General features: G+C 43.7%; 2 long non-coding RNA genes across 2 annotated transcripts in view; one reads left to right on the top strand and one right to left on the bottom strand.

Moving 5' to 3' along the window:
* LOC135228803 (uncharacterized) overlaps positions 1 to 15,675 on the bottom strand; it is a 163,023-nt gene that overhangs the window by 64,340 nt on the left and 83,008 nt on the right. The gene's annotated exons all lie outside the window — the stretch shown is intronic.
* Positions 8,371 to 14,908, top strand: LOC135228802 (uncharacterized). Its single transcript, XR_010319661.1, has 3 exons — positions 8,371 to 9,421; positions 11,044 to 11,698; positions 14,003 to 14,908. It is a non-coding gene; the product is annotated as an uncharacterized LOC135228802 (long non-coding RNA).

The following is a 15,675-nucleotide window of genomic DNA, read 5'->3' as shown; positions in this document are numbered from 1 at the left end:
TCTGGCCAATAAATATCTGGTTATTTTTGACAACACTATTGAAGGGACAAATGTTGTTGTTGTTGGTTGCCATTGAGTCAATTTTTGACTCATAATGACCCCACGTGACAGAGTAGAACAGCCTCATAGGGTTTTCTTGGCTGTAATCTTCATGGGAGCTGATCATCAGGTCTTTCTCCTATGGAGTGGCTGGGTGGGTTTGAACTACCAACCTTTTGCTTAGCCATTGCACCACCAGGGCGCCTTGAGAGGAAGGTAGCAGCACATAAAACCAAACCCTGGAGTACCCAGGCCATGTTCAGTTTTGGGGAAGTAACCCCATATCTGTTGACATAAGCAGAGGGTGAGGCTCCCATGATCATAGGAAAGCCAGGAGATGGTAACTATACTAATTGTTATATTTCCAGTTTTTTTTTATTTACTTGATAATTGTTGTCCTTTTTAGTGTGTTTTACATACAAAACCTGTTGTTCAGATGTTTCTAGGACTGTCGCTGATTGCTCTAATCAGCAGGGGGGTTCCAGAACTCCAGGTCACCACAACAATAAGGATTAGACATCAAGACTAACTCAGCACATTGGAGACTTCCTGTGTTAGGGTAAATATTTGACTAGTTTGTGTGTTCCTTGAAGCTCATGATCTTCTTCTGGAAGAGGCCAGAATCAGCAGTCCTAAGGCCTACATTCTAGTCCTGCTTGAGTGTTAGCTCAGTTCTAGCTGTGTTGCTTTTAGCAAGTCTCTGTGTCTGTTTTCATATCTTTAAAATGGGAATGATGATTATATTTGTGTCAAATTATTTTATTAATAGTGTAGGGGGAGAAACAAATAATTTATATACTGTGATTCTCTCTCCATATATATTATATTCCATATCTATATCTAGATCTATAATCTATATATCTATATGTAAAACACAAACCCTATAACATTCATTCATTCTCTTCCTCTCCCCCGACTTGGTTTTCCCATGGTTTCCATGTCTGCTCAGATTGTGAAGTATAAACCCTCACTGACAGAAGAGGCTGTATTCAAGCAAAATTGAATAGTTCACTACAGCTGGAGAGAGGGGCCAAGAGCAAGAGCGGAGAGGATGAGAAATGAAGCACCAGTTTATAGCCAAATTGTAAAGGACTGGGAGGGCCATGCTAAGGAGTTTAAGTATTATCCTGACAGAAATGAGAAGTCACTGAGGACTTTTGAGCAGAAGAGTACAGAGTTCTTATCTGTGTGTTTAGAAAGATCACCCTCGCAGCAGTGCGTGGGCTGAGCTGGAGGAAAAAGAGACCAGTTAGGAGTGGTAGGAAGCTATTCGTTGGTCTCACACAAACTTAAGACAGTGATAGTTATGGTGGACAGCAGAAAATTTAGGTAATGTTTAGGAGGACTAAAGAGGGCTTGATTTTGATTCAATGTGGGGCAAAATGGAGGAAAGGAGTAAAGGATTCTAGCTTAGACAATTGGGTGGATTGTGAAATCATTAACAAGAGGGAATACAAGAGATTTCAGACAATATTATTTTGTTTGGGACATGTTGAGTTCACGGTACCCATAGGCTATCCATGAAGAGAAGTTAAATATGTCTTTAGAAGTAGGGGTTTACAGCTTAAAGAGAGGGGGCAAGAGGTGTGGATTGAACTTTGGAATCATGAGTACTTAGAGACGATATCTGAAGCCGTAATAGAGGATGAGATGGTTCAGTGAGAGAACATAGAGTGAGAAAAGAGTGCCAGGACTGAGCCCTAAGGAAGAAGGGTTTCCAAGGGTCAGAAGAACTCACAAAGGAAGAGGAAGAATGTTCTGGAGATAGGAGTTTTAAGAAGGGCTATGGGGGGAGGTTAAAAGAACCAAATGCTACCAAGAGTCTGAGTAGGATGAGGACAGAGAAAAGGCCACTGGAGTTAGCAATTAAATGGTGTTTGGTCATGGCCAGGTCAAGGCTATTTCAGTCAATGGGGAGAGAGCTGAAAAGTGACTGAGAGGCAATTATGGGGATACAGTGACGGCAAAATACTCTCAGGAAGCTTGGTGAAAGAACTGAGCAAGGAGGTGGCTGTAAGAATAAAATGATTTCAAGTGAGATAATATATGTGAAAGTGCTGTAAAAAAAATGCACAGGATAGTTATTATTCTGTTAAGCAACAGCTAGTCTCCAAAAAAGAAAAAAGGCCCTCCGACCAGCAAGTGAATGAGTTATTAGGTAAAGGAAATGGAGTTCCTGTTATAATTCCTGTTTTCATTGAAATGGAAGCACTGTACATTCATATATGTTTTGAGGGATCTCATTAAGAAATTACTCCCTCAGGTTGATTTGGCAGTTTCCTTTGATACTCAGAGTGGTAGCAGGCAACAGGGTAGTGCCTTAAGCAGAAGGTCACGAGCTTGCCACCGTCTTCTAAGCTAGGAGATTGAGGCTGCACATATATAAAGACCAATCAAGCAGCTTGATGATTTTGTGCACTGAATTGATCCTGATTTCGTATTGTGTTGACCCAGCCTGGGTCTCCCAATCAACCACAAAGCCCCTTTATCAAATCACACATCACACACACTTCAGTTGAGACAGAGAAAAGAGAGCTCAGGGACAAATCTTTGAGAGAGAGAGAGAGAGAGACTTGTTACACATAAAAATATCAGGCTATGGGAAAGTAGGAATTTTAATAGAGTGGGAATTATGACCCGTGACACTGGTTTTCTGCTATTTCAGTGTCCTCTGAAATAAGGGCGACGAATCACTTTGACAGTAATAATAATAATATCTGTTACAATTGGCAAAGCACTTCCACAGCCGTTAAGTCATCTGATCCTAACAACCCTGCAAGGTAGGATGCACAGTGATTACAGTCCCTTTTGCAGTTGCAGAAACTAAATCTCAGAGGTTATATGACTCCTCAGCATGGCATAGACAATAAGGAACAGAGCCAGGGCTCCACCCCAGGTCAGAGGCCTGCACTCTTTCTGCTAACTACACGGCCAATGTAAACAAACAACAGCAAATGGATCTGTGACATTCAGTGGCACCACAGGCGCAAGGAGGAGGAGAAGGGAGAAACAGGTGCTCAAAGATGTCTGGTGGCCTCTCTGTAAAGTTAGCCTATTGTTCCTAAGAGTTAACTTTTTCTTCCGGAACTGCAGATCACGCATATAAATTCTTGGTGCATTATGTAAAGCTTCTTGTTTGTGTAAGACAATCTTGCCCATGCTGTGCCACTGTCTGAATTTCTGAACAATGCTCCTCACTTTGTTAAATCCTCCTCGATTTCTTACTCATCTACCCCCCACATTCAGCTGAGAAAAAGCCACCACACCTGTGAATCCCACATTCGGAAATTTGAATCACAATTTGGATTTATTTCTATGTCTATTATTACTGTCAGGATGTAAGATGAGGAAAAATGGACACATTAGAGAAATGAATTCAACATAATGAAGGTCATTTTCAATTGTGACTGCCCATCATGCAACCCTTTGGCTAAAACTACAGACAGATGCCACGCAATAGAATTTTCTGATATCACGTTTGCTTCTTGGCAGAATAAGGCAGCTCATTAGTAATCTTGGATCTCTTTCTGTATTTGTGATTCAACTCTAGATGTTGGATACTAGGTGATCTGGGCTTTGTGCCATGAAAAATCCATGACATTTCCATACAAATCCTGGTTATTGAGAGGGAACTTCTTGAGACCCTAGTCTGTGTTACCCTGAACTAGGGTAGCTAGTTATGAGGATAAGAAGAAAGAAGGAGTATGGGAGGCAGAAGAGAGGAGACATAGAAGAGGAAAAGAAATCAGATCTCAGTTTTTGTTTAAGAGTTGCAGTGGCATATGCATCTATGTGACTGTAAACACATATATCCATACACACATATATATATAACCAAGCACAGGGGGCACAGTTACAGATACTTCTTAGACATAACCAAACACTTTGCAGGATAGGATTTCTGGGTTTGAAGGATTAGGACCACAGTCTTATGGGACATCTTGGTCAACTGGTATAATATAGTTCATAAAGTTATGTTTGACATCCTAGTTTGGTGGGTAGAGTCTAGGGTCTTAAAAACTTGCAAGCCGCCATCTAAGATACAACTATTGGTCTCTACAGATCCAGAGCAAGAGAAAGGAGGAAACCAAACACTCAAGAAACTAGTCTACAGGACAAACAGTCTACACAAATGACAGCCTCATTCACCCTGAGACCAGAAGAACTAAGTGGTCCCCGGCTACCACAACTGACTGTTCTAATCAAGGCCACAACAGATGGACTCTGATAGAATGGGAGAAAATTGTGCAACAGAACCTCAAATTCCTTAAAAAAAAAAAACCAAAACCCTACTGGACTGTTGAGACTGGAGGACTCCCTGAGACTACTGCCCTTGAACTCTTCAAACCTTAAACTGAAACTAACACCTGAGATCAGCCCATAGCTAAATAACAAACTGCTAAAAAATACTGAATATCATCTGTAAGTACTGTGTTCCTGTTAAAAATCACCTATATGAGACCAAACAGTCAACAATTACTTTAAAACAAAGATGAGACTGTAAGGGGTCAGGGAAACTAGATTAATTGAAACGGAACAACCAGAACTAAATAATGAGAATTTTCATGCATTGTGAAGAATGTAACCAATGTCACTGAACAACTTGTGTAGAAAGTGTTGAATGGGAACCTAAACTGCTATGTACACCGTCACCAAAAACACATTTTTTAAAAGAAATATATATCTAAAAACAGTTAAGTGTGGAGCAAAAGGTTTTGATATTAGATGTGCTGGGGCTGAGGTTCTACAAGGGTAACTATATATAGAAATTCTGTTTAGAGTTTGAATAAGAGTTGAAATTCATCAGCATACAAGTGACAATTAGAACCACCGGAGTTGCTGTGTTCTCCCACACAAAGGATAGACTAAGCCAAGGGGCATGGAAAATGCTTAGGAAGAACTCTTATCTAGGTGTATGTGGAGGGAAAGGAAGTAGGTAAAGGAGACTGAGAAAGGACGGAAAGAGAGGTGGGAGGAAGGTGACATTCAACACTAAAGAAGGGAGGAAGGAGGGTGGTTCAGGAGTGGGATGATAGGGAAGTGAAACAGTGTAGGGAATGTCAAAAAAAAAAAAAAAGAGGCAGTGGCAAACTCATTTCGGTCAGGTTAATTCCAACTCATAGCCACCCTATACGATACAGTAGAACTACCTCATGGGGGTTTCCAAGGCTGTAAATCTTTATGGAAGCAGACTACCACATCTTTTGCTCATGGAGTGGCTGGTGGGTTCGAATCACCGACGCTTCGGTTAGCAGCTAAGCTCTCAACCACTGCACCACCAAGGCTCCTTTAGCAGTGGCAAAGAAACAATTTTAAAATGACCCAGAACAAATTACAGAATACTTTGAGAGTATTCACGTAAAGGTTTGATGTGGCATTGTTTTTTCATGCAGTAATAATTTTGCTTAGTTTATTTCATAAGTTATACATATATATTATATATAATATATATAGTTATATGTATATATCATATCATATAACATAAATAATATTATATATATAATTTTGCTTAGTTTATTTCCTGTGTTATATATATATATATATATATATATATATATATATATATATATATATATATATATATATATATATATAAAAAACCCACTGCCATCAAGTTGATCTGGACTCATAGCAACCCTATAAGGCAGAGTAGAACTGCTCCATAGGGTTTCCAAGGCTGTAATCTTTATGGAGGCAGACTGCCAGATCTTTCATAAATACATATATATATATATATGTGTGTGTGTGTGTGTATATAAAATCTAAGTCATTATTTTCTGAGAGTTGACTCCTACTAAACCAACCAAAACCAAACCCTTTGTCGTCAAGTCAATTTCAACTCATAGTAACCCTATAGGACAGAGTAGAACTGCCCCACAAGGTTACCAAGGAGCACCTGGTGGATTCAAACTGCCAACTTTTTGGTTAGCAGCCATAGCTCTTAACCACTATGCCACCAGTGTTTCGCTAGGTGAAGGAAAGTTATAAAAGATTCAAGAGGTGGTCCTTCCTCTGACAACTGGTCTCACTACCTGTCTTTTGCCCCATCATCCACTTTTCCATCAGTGATTTTCCTAAGGACAAATCTGACCACAGTACCCCTCTGCTTAAATGCTTCAGTGACTCCACTACCCATCCACCCCTCACATCCTATGCTGTAGCCTCACCAAATATAAGTCATTATGTAAATATGCTATTCCTCAATGGGTGTTGTTGTTGTTAGGTGTCATCAAGTTGGTTCCGACTCACGTGGACCCTATGTACAACAAAACAAAACACTGCCCGGTCTTGCGCCATCCTTGCAATTGTTATGCTTGAGCCCATTGTTGCAGCCACTGTGTCAGTCCACCTCGTTGAGGGTCTTCCTCTTTTCCGCTGACACTGTACTCTGCCAAGCATGATGTCCTTCTCCAGAGACTAATCCCTCCTGACAACATGTCCAAAGTATGTAAGACGCAGTCTCGCCATCCTTGCTTCTAAGGAGCATTCTAACTGTATTTCTTCCAAGACAGAATTGTTTGTTCTTTTGGCAGTCCATGGTAGATTCGATAATCTTCACCAGCACCATAATTCAAAGGCATCAATTCTTCACTCCAGCTTTGGCATGAATATGAGGCAATTAAAAATACCATGGCTTGGGTCAGGCGCATCTTAGTCCTCAAAGTGACGTCTTTGCTTTTCAACACTTTAAAGAGGTCTTTGGCAGCAGATTTGCCCGATGCAATGCGTCTTTTGATTTCTTGACTGCTGCTTCCATGGGTGTTGATTGTGGATCCAAGTAAAATAAAATCCTTGACAACCTCTATCTTTTCTCCATTTATCATGATGCTGCTTATTGGTCTAGTTGTGAGGGCTTTTTTTATGTTGAGGTGTAATCCACACAGAAGGCTGTAGTCTTTGATCTTCATCACTAAATCCTTCAAGTCCTCTTTACTTTCTGCAAGCGAGGTTGTGTCATCTGCATATCGCAGGTCACTTATGAGTCTTCCTCCAATCGTGATACCATGTTCCTCTTCAATACAGCCCAGCTTCTCGGATTATTTGCTCAGCATACAGATTGAATAAGTATGATGAAATGATACAACCCTGATGCACACCTTTCCTGACTTTAAACCACACAGTGTTCATTTGTTCTGTTTGAATGGCTGTCTCTTGGTCTATGTACAGGTTCCGTGTGAGTACAATTGAACATTCTGGAATTCCCATTCTCCACAATGTTATCCATAATTTGTTATGAGCCACACAGTTGAATGCCTTAGCAAAGTCCATAAAACACAGGAAAACATCTTGCTGGTATTTTCCACTTTCAGCCAAGATCCATCTGACATCAGCAATGATATCCCTTGTTCCACCAGCTCTTCTGAATCCAGCTTGAATTTTTGGCAGCCCCCTGTCAAGGTACTGCTGCAACCACTTTTGAATTATCTTCAGCAAAATTTACTTGTATGTGACATTAATGATATTGTTTGATAATTTCCACATTCTCAATGGGAGGTACCTCTATTAATTTGTGCTACTTGGGTTTCTCATAACATAAACTCAACTTGAACTAGCTTAGACAAAAGAGGAAAATTACTGGAAAGCACTGGGATCCAGGTAAGGAGAAGGCAGGGATGCAGCTGGACCTCAGGAACAAGTGAACCCAGGGACTGAAGTGGTGCCCCTCTTTCCCTTCCACCTCTGCCCTGTCTCTTATCTCAGCTACTACCCTGGCCTCAGCTTTATTCTCTTTCACTGCTTATCAGCATTCTTTATATGGTGGGAAACATGACCAGTGATACTGCCTGAGTTTTACCTGTTACCATGTCCACCAACAGACAGACACTGAATCGCGCTCTCCCGGGCAAGCCTAAGTCAGACAAGGGATGGATATTCATGGTCATGGCGAATGCGACTGCTCTGCCCAGACCCCTCACCTCTCCTCCCCACTACTGGCGGTGCGCTGAAGGTAGACCTGCAGCGTCCGGCCACTGTGATCCTCGCTCTCTGCCTCGAGGTATCAGCGGGGTTAGAAGTCCTCGGAGTTCTCTGCCCGAGTGGACAGCCCTCATTCGCTCAAACTCCTGGTGCCACCTCACCCTCCTGATGAAGTCTGGGTCTGGCGTTCCAGAAGTGGGGTGGGGTAAGGAGAGCTGGCGACACGCTCTGCGTCTCCAGGCTGCGCATGCGCCTCCCCCGCCCTCTGCGGCACCTATGCGGTTCCAGGACGTCGCTCATGCCCTTGGCTGAGCAGCGACTTTGCCCAGATCCCAGCATGCTTTCTGATCACCGCTGCAGTGTTGGTGTGCACCCTTAGCCCTCAGGTCACCGCTGCCCCTGGAGTGTTCCAGGCCGTCCCTCAGGTGCCCCTCTGTCACCGCTGCAGTGTTGCGGTACGCCTGAGGAGGCGGGTCTAATCGGTAAGACAGGCCGCCTTGCAGAGGGTGCCACGTCATCCTGCGGCAAGCCGGGGACTTAATGACGGCACGCCACCGGTTCCCTGCTCGGCAGACCCAGCTGGGGACATGGCAGGCGCTCTTTGGAGAGCTACCATTTTCCGTTCAAGAGATGAAACCGAAAGAGAGTGGAGACGCAGTGCAGAATTTGCTGAGATCTGCGAGGAAGCCTGCAAGAGCAACCGGGCAGGCTGGCGGTACCCAGGCAGCATCCTGGGATTTTGATCATAGAGGCACCACGGCTCAGAGATGTACCCTGACGGCCGTCCTGGAGCGGGGACCTTTACCGAGAGCCCGAGCTCAGCTGTGCGTGATGGATGCGGTACTTTGATTGTCGCTCATGTGTTCTAGTCTCTGTTTAAAGAGGTTGGACATGTACGTACTCGCGAGGCCCTTACTTCATTTGATCTAGTGACAGGGGTGCGAGCCTTGGGGTTTCTGGTACCGCCGCAGTGCTTTGTCCTCTCCTTGCAGAGGAAAACGGAAAGAATGAAAGCAGCAAACGGAACGAGCCCAGTGAGGCAGACAGATGAGCCTGAGGCAGCAGGCTCCAGCAGCAGCCAGAAACACTCAAGATGCTACGGACGGTGCTTAGCAATACCACAGACCCATCTCCCCACCAGCAGTCTGGAGCACCTTGCAGGCAACTAACAGGAGCGATTGGTGGGGACAACTCCCCTCAGAGAGAAAACCTTCTTTTTAAAGTCCCTAGGTGACACTTTGTGCTTGATTGCTAACCTAAAGGTTGGTCATTGAAACTCACCCAGTGGTACGGATAAAGAAAAAGCCCGGCGATCTGCTGCCCATAAAGATTATTGCCAAGAAAACCCTATGGAGTAGTTCTACTCTGCAACACATGGGGTCACCCTGAGTCGGAGTGGACTCCATGGCAACTAACAGCAGCAGTTTAAAACACCCTAAGGAAGAATTCAATTTGTCCAACCAAGGTAAGGGACTTGCTAGAATAATGTGGATAGAGAGAGAGGGGACAGTTCCCAGGAAAAGGGAGGGTTGTTGGGCAGACCTGCCATAAATCCTCACTACCTTGTCTTTGCTCCTGCGCCTGGCATATCCTACCCCCATCTGTGTCTGTTCTATTTTGCCTCATATTCTCCTCTCATTTCTCTAACCGCCTGTAGAACTTGTTAATATCAACTGTCTAATCCTCGGTTATGACACTGCCTTCCTTTGTTGCTTGGCTTTTTCACGGGTTTATAATTTTGCGTGCCCAATGACACTGTAAGGGGTCTGAGAGACAAGGACACACCTTATACTTCTTTAGAGTCCCCTCACAGTTCCTAGAATGGTTCTGATACCTAGTTAATGCTCAAATGCTTGCTGAGTTCAGTTGAACATTTATTAGGTTTTTATGGTAGAGAAATTCGGATCCTGAACAGAAATAATTCATCTACCCTCTCCTAGCTCCAGCCACTGAATGGAGAGAATGTCCTTTTATTTAATCTCATCCACCCATCCATTCATTCATTGGAAAGCACTGAATGAATTATTACTGTATTCCAGTCACTGTGATAGATACTGAGGTTACAGAGAATAATTAGATAATAAGTGCCTGGGAGGGCACAGTCTAGTTGGGGAACAGACATGGAGACAAATAAATCATCACACCAGATGATGAGTACTGTAAAGAGAGTACAGAGTATTGAGTGAGAAGGTGATTATAGGTGGGTCTCTGGTGTTTGGATAAGAACTCCTAGGAAATAACTCCATGTCTAATTGATTGTAGGCTATATAAGATCATTCATCTTTGACAATTGCCCTACAAGCTTACGAGACTCCAAAATGGGTAAAAGAAACCGAGAAGCAGCTTTCTCCTTCCTCTTTTCAAAATTCTTTCCTCAGGGGTGGGATTCAATCTCCTGACTTCCTTTCTGTCAGCAACTTGGGCACACTCCCCTGCTTAGCCCACCAGCTGTCTTCTATCCCCTGAGTAATCAATCCCAGGAGAGGGCAATATGACTACCTCTCCTCCATGTACAACCCTGTGTTAGGGAACAGGGCAGCCAGGAACCCAGGCAGTCAACTGAAAAGATCTTACAACTGGGGGCCGTCAGCCAGATAATTCCCCTTCCGATGATCTTCTGTGTTTAAAATCACTGGCTAATGTTTCGAATGATGGGTTGGAACTTGGACTATTTCTCCTGTGAAACTACGTTGCAGAAGGTAAAACTCCATCCTGATACGCAGGTGGGGCTTGACTGAGATGTCAAATAGATTTTGTATCACAACCAGTCTGAGCAGAGAAGCAGCTGTTTGGACAGCCCAGCAGTTCGGGATGCCACTTCACTTTTCCTTGGTCCTGATTTGTAACAAGTAGTTTGGTAAATTTTACATCAGCTCAGACTCAGACTGTGCAAAACCTGTTTTTTGCCAACCATGAAACATGCAAGAAACTACCCTCCAGTGGTTCCAGATACCATGGGAGAGCAACCGGGCCAGCAGTGGAGGAAGAAGAGGGGAGGGCCGGGCAGCATTCATCACAGGTCTGAAGGAACCAGAAGGGTTTTGACTAACCATTTGGTGTTTTTAAAAATTTATTTTTCCATCACAGATGTTGCTTCCGAATCCAGCCACACATTCACCATGCCAGTAGCCCTACACAGCTATTCCTGGAAACCGGACAAGCAAATCACACTACTGATGTGCACATCTGCAATCTGATGTGCGTGAAACCACTTTCAGGGAATCTCTTGATGCTGAGCTTGGGGCATCTCCACTCTACCTAAGATGCTGGAAGAGGTACCACCACCCGTGACGGAGCAAGCAGAGCAGCTTCCCACAGTAAATGAAGGAGGCTGCATCAGTCATTTTGCGGGCTTGATGCCCAGGGCCACTTTCCCAGAACACCCCATGATGGGAGCAACATAATAGTGAGAACTAAATGTGTGAATCAACAGAGTCCTGGGGTCTGCCCTGGATGGCTTCTTGTCAGGACACACATAAAGTGAAACCGCAATTAGCCGTTACACTATATTCTGCCATCACAGTGGTTTTGCACCTGGGCATCTAAACTTGCACCAGATTACTGAAGTTTTCCCTTGCTGTTGACATCAGCTGTTGGGGAAGATGACTTCTGGGCACTTTCTCAATGGACTTTTTGTTTTTGTTTTGATTTGTTTTGTTTTCCTCTTTTGAGGCAGATCCTAGCAATTTAGTTACAAGTCCTTAATCCAGGATCTTCCCGAGCTTCCTGCCTTCTGATATCTGTAAGTTATCCTCCTCTTCCTTTTAAGGGTTGGTGTTTGTCTTACAGGGAGTCCCTGGGTGGTGCAAATGGTTAACACACTTGGCTGCTAACAGAAAGGTTGGAAGTTTGAGGCCACCCAGAAGAAAGCCTGGTGATCTACTTCTGAAAAGTCAGTCTTGAAAACCCCACAGAGCACAGTTCTGCTCTGACACCCATGAGGTCACCATGAGTTGGAGACAACTCAACAGTAACTGTTTTTTGTTTTTTGTTTTGGTATGCCTTACATTGGTGTAACTCATTAAATAAGGATACTATTGGGGACAGGAAATTGGAAATTCTCATTCATTTGGTCCAACAAAGCACATAGGAGTATATGTTATTCTGATTCAATGTTCCCCATCTTTTTTTTTTTTATTATGAACCATTCAAACGTATATAAAATTAGAATGGCATAATGAAGCCCTATCCACTCAGCTTCAACAATTATCCACTGGCCAATCTCATTTTATCTATACCTATACCCACCTCACTCTCCCATGTTATTTCTAAGCAAACCCTATACGTCATATAATTTCATCCATTAATATTTCAGGATATGGATTCATTTTTAAACAAAATCACAATACCATTATCATACACAGAATGAAATAACAATATCCTCTCTTTGCGAGAGCACTCCTAACACAAGTTTAGCAGAAAGCCCAGCTAAAGCAAGAAGTGGAACACCATGAGAGGACTGTGTGTGAGTACATGTGAGTCTCCCTGGGGCGCCCTGGTCTAGACTTGAAGGGGCCCAGGGCCTGAGGTGCAATACAATGCTATGCATATGGAGGCACCAGTCAAGGACATTTAGATTATCCCTGTTAATGCAATCCCATCAGTGTCCCCACATTGAAGCAGCCTGGGGAAATCAAGGTTACACCAGGATATAAAATCTCGTTACTTTAACAGAATTTAGACTGCACATGGAAGCTGAAAACCCCCTCATAGCAGTGATCTCTTACATGTTCTCCGGTTATTAGAGAAACAGGGGTCTTCTGTGTTGGGCTCCCTGTAGTCCCCGCCTGTGCCCTACTGCCAGCGTCATGCTCCCAAAACTCTCCCATCTCGCCAACATCTCCTGCCACGTGCTCCTAGCCTAATCCCACTGGCACCCACATTGGTGATATTCCCCCACTTTAGAAGCGTCCTCAGTTTTCCCCTTCAACTACCAAATACCTGTTGGCTTGCCTGTTGTCATGGATTGAATTGTGTCCCCCCAAAATATGTGTCAACTTGGTTAGGCCATGATTCCCAGTATTGTGTGGTTGTCCTCCATTTTGTGATTGTAATTTTACATTAGAGAGGATTAGGTGGAATTGTAACACCCTTACTAAGGTCAATGTAAAGGGAGTTTCCCTGGGGTGTGGCCTGCACCACCTTTTATTTCTCAAGAGATAAAAAGGAAAGGGAAGTGAGCAGAGAGGAGGGACCTCATACCACCAAGAAACCAGCACCAGGAGCAGAGCGCATCCTTTAGACCCAGGGTCCCTGCGCCTGAGAAGCTCCTCAACCAGGGGAAGATTGATAACAAGGACCTTCCTTCAGAGCCGACAGAGAAAGCTTTCCCCTGAAGCTGACACTTTGAATTCGGACTTTTAGTCTACTAGACCGTGAGAGAATAAACTTCTGTTTGTTAAAGCCATTTACTCATGATATTTCTGTTACAGCAGCACTAGATGACTAAGATACCTGTAAAATAGCCATTAGTGCTAATGGAGAGATGAAGACAGAAAAACTCTCCTCCTCTCTCTGGTTTCCTATTTAAGGGGGAAAATCTCCCCCCTGCTATCAAAGGCCACCAACAAGATTCCCTTTACTCAGTTCTCAGTCACAGACCTCAACTCACACATCCCCTAATGGCTGGCCTAGTTAACCTTCTCCTAACACCCCTACTGTGTTATATCATCTCTTCATTAAAAGCTTTGTTTTCACCCCACCCATCACAGGGAATTCCTCCCTTACTCCCCCATACCCAGTTGCTTGGAGCCAATTCTGACTAATGGTGACCCCATGTGTTCCAGAGTAGAATTGTCCTCTACTGGGTTTTCAATAGTTGATTTTTCAGAAGTACATTGCCAGGCCTTTCTTCCAGGATGTCTCTGGGTGGATTTGAACTGCCAACCTTTTGGTTAGTAGCTGAGCGCTTAACCATTTGCACCACCTGGAGACAACCCTCCCATACTCAGGGTGGATTAAATCTTCCTAGCACCCGAGTTAACTTCTATTAGTATTTATAACACTCTATTGTCATTGTTTCACCCACTGTCTGTGTATTCCTCAGGGTCCGAAAACCAGGTCTTATTCGCGTCTGTCCAAAAGGTTGGCAGTTTGAATCCTCTCATCCTGGAAAAAAAGGCCTGATGACCTACTTCCGAAATATCAGCCACTGAAAACCCTACAGAGCACAGTTCTACTCTGACACACATGGGGTCACCATGAGTCGGAGTCTACTCATTGACAATTATTCACATACATAAATAAGCAGCCCAGGACAACAATGCTTAGTACACAGGAGTCATACAATAAATGTTACATGAAATAATGTTCCTAGGCAAGATTTCTGACTTCCTTCTCAATTGTACCCTCAGTCTCAGGTTCATGGGCTTCCCCAACATATGCCTATCACCCTCTTGAGAAAAATTATACACACATGCACACACACACACAAACACCCTTTGGCTGTCTGACTACCAAGAAGTACCCACAGTAAGACTGTCACGAATACTCTGCTTAATTTACTGTGTTTATACCTGGCATATCTATGACATTGAATCAAGTGATATTCTTTACTCATGCACCATATCTTGTTGAACACTCTTGGCACGGAGTTATATTGAGAAGTTTAATTCACAGCAAGTAATATTTAACATTTGTTCAGTAGTTGGTATATAAAGCCGGCAAGCTCCCCTTCCCCCTGCTGCCAAATTTCTCATCTTGTGAGCCAAGAGTCTTCCCACTCCGGCTTTATTGCCTATGCTGCATGCCCTCCTGACTTTTTCCACTTCAGTATCAACCGACTATCTCTTTGCGCAGCCTGAGGGCCACAAAGAGGTCACCTGTTGTTCCAGCTGTGAGCTAGCCTGCCTCACCCACTCCCAAAACTCCCCTCACTAAACTCATTTTGCTGGGAGAGAGAGGCTGTTTCCCCACCAGCCCCCAAACCCCAACTTTCAATATTCTTTCTCATCTTTACTCTTTACTCCCTCATTTTCTTTCTCTCTTTTTTTTTTTTTTTGCGCTTTTCTTTGACTCGATGGCACTGGGGTTTTTTGGGGGGTTTCTATCAAAAGAGTTATTTCCAGCCTCAAGGGAAATCCTTCCCACTCCAACCAATGACTGGACATCCACAAGCATACACTAAACCTCCATCAATGCTATGGAGAAGCCCTGGGCTTGCCCAGTGCTCTCCATTTATGATCAGGTCATACACAGATCTGTTCATAGACTCATAGAAACCTGGGGCTGGAGAACTTAATGGTATCTTGGGGTCCCTTGCCCCTTGCAAAACTTGAATTCCTTTGAGTTTTAATTGACCAAAGAATACAGCTAGGACAAAATCCAGCCCCAACAGGATTTGACTCAGCCATGGTCCAACAGGCTTTGCAGTTTATTGTGCAGATTATCCTGCTGTCAAAATCAAAAGGCAAAGCAAATGTACCCCTTCTCATGAGGCTGCGGGGCTGAGACCAAATCACCACAAATAATACTGCTTTACAAGTTGAGTATGAAATGCAACCATGTATGCATACAAGTTCCAGCATGACGCCCCTTGTGTTAACACTGAGTTTCCACACATGGCAAGGCCGACATAGTCCAGGCTCTCTTGAAGGTGGAGTGATGCAGGGTACTTGGAATGAGAAGTCTTCCTCAAACTTCATTCTCAGGCTCCTCCTTGATATCATTTTGGTGCCTTGGCTTTACCTGCTACTCACTTCTTCCTTGTCTTGACTCCCA

Source organism: Loxodonta africana, chromosome X (assembly GCF_030014295.1).
Source record: "Loxodonta africana isolate mLoxAfr1 chromosome X, mLoxAfr1.hap2, whole genome shotgun sequence".
Classification (NCBI taxonomy): Eukaryota; Metazoa; Chordata; class Mammalia; order Proboscidea; family Elephantidae; genus Loxodonta; species Loxodonta africana.
This window is presented reverse-complemented; position numbering and strand designations above follow the sequence as displayed.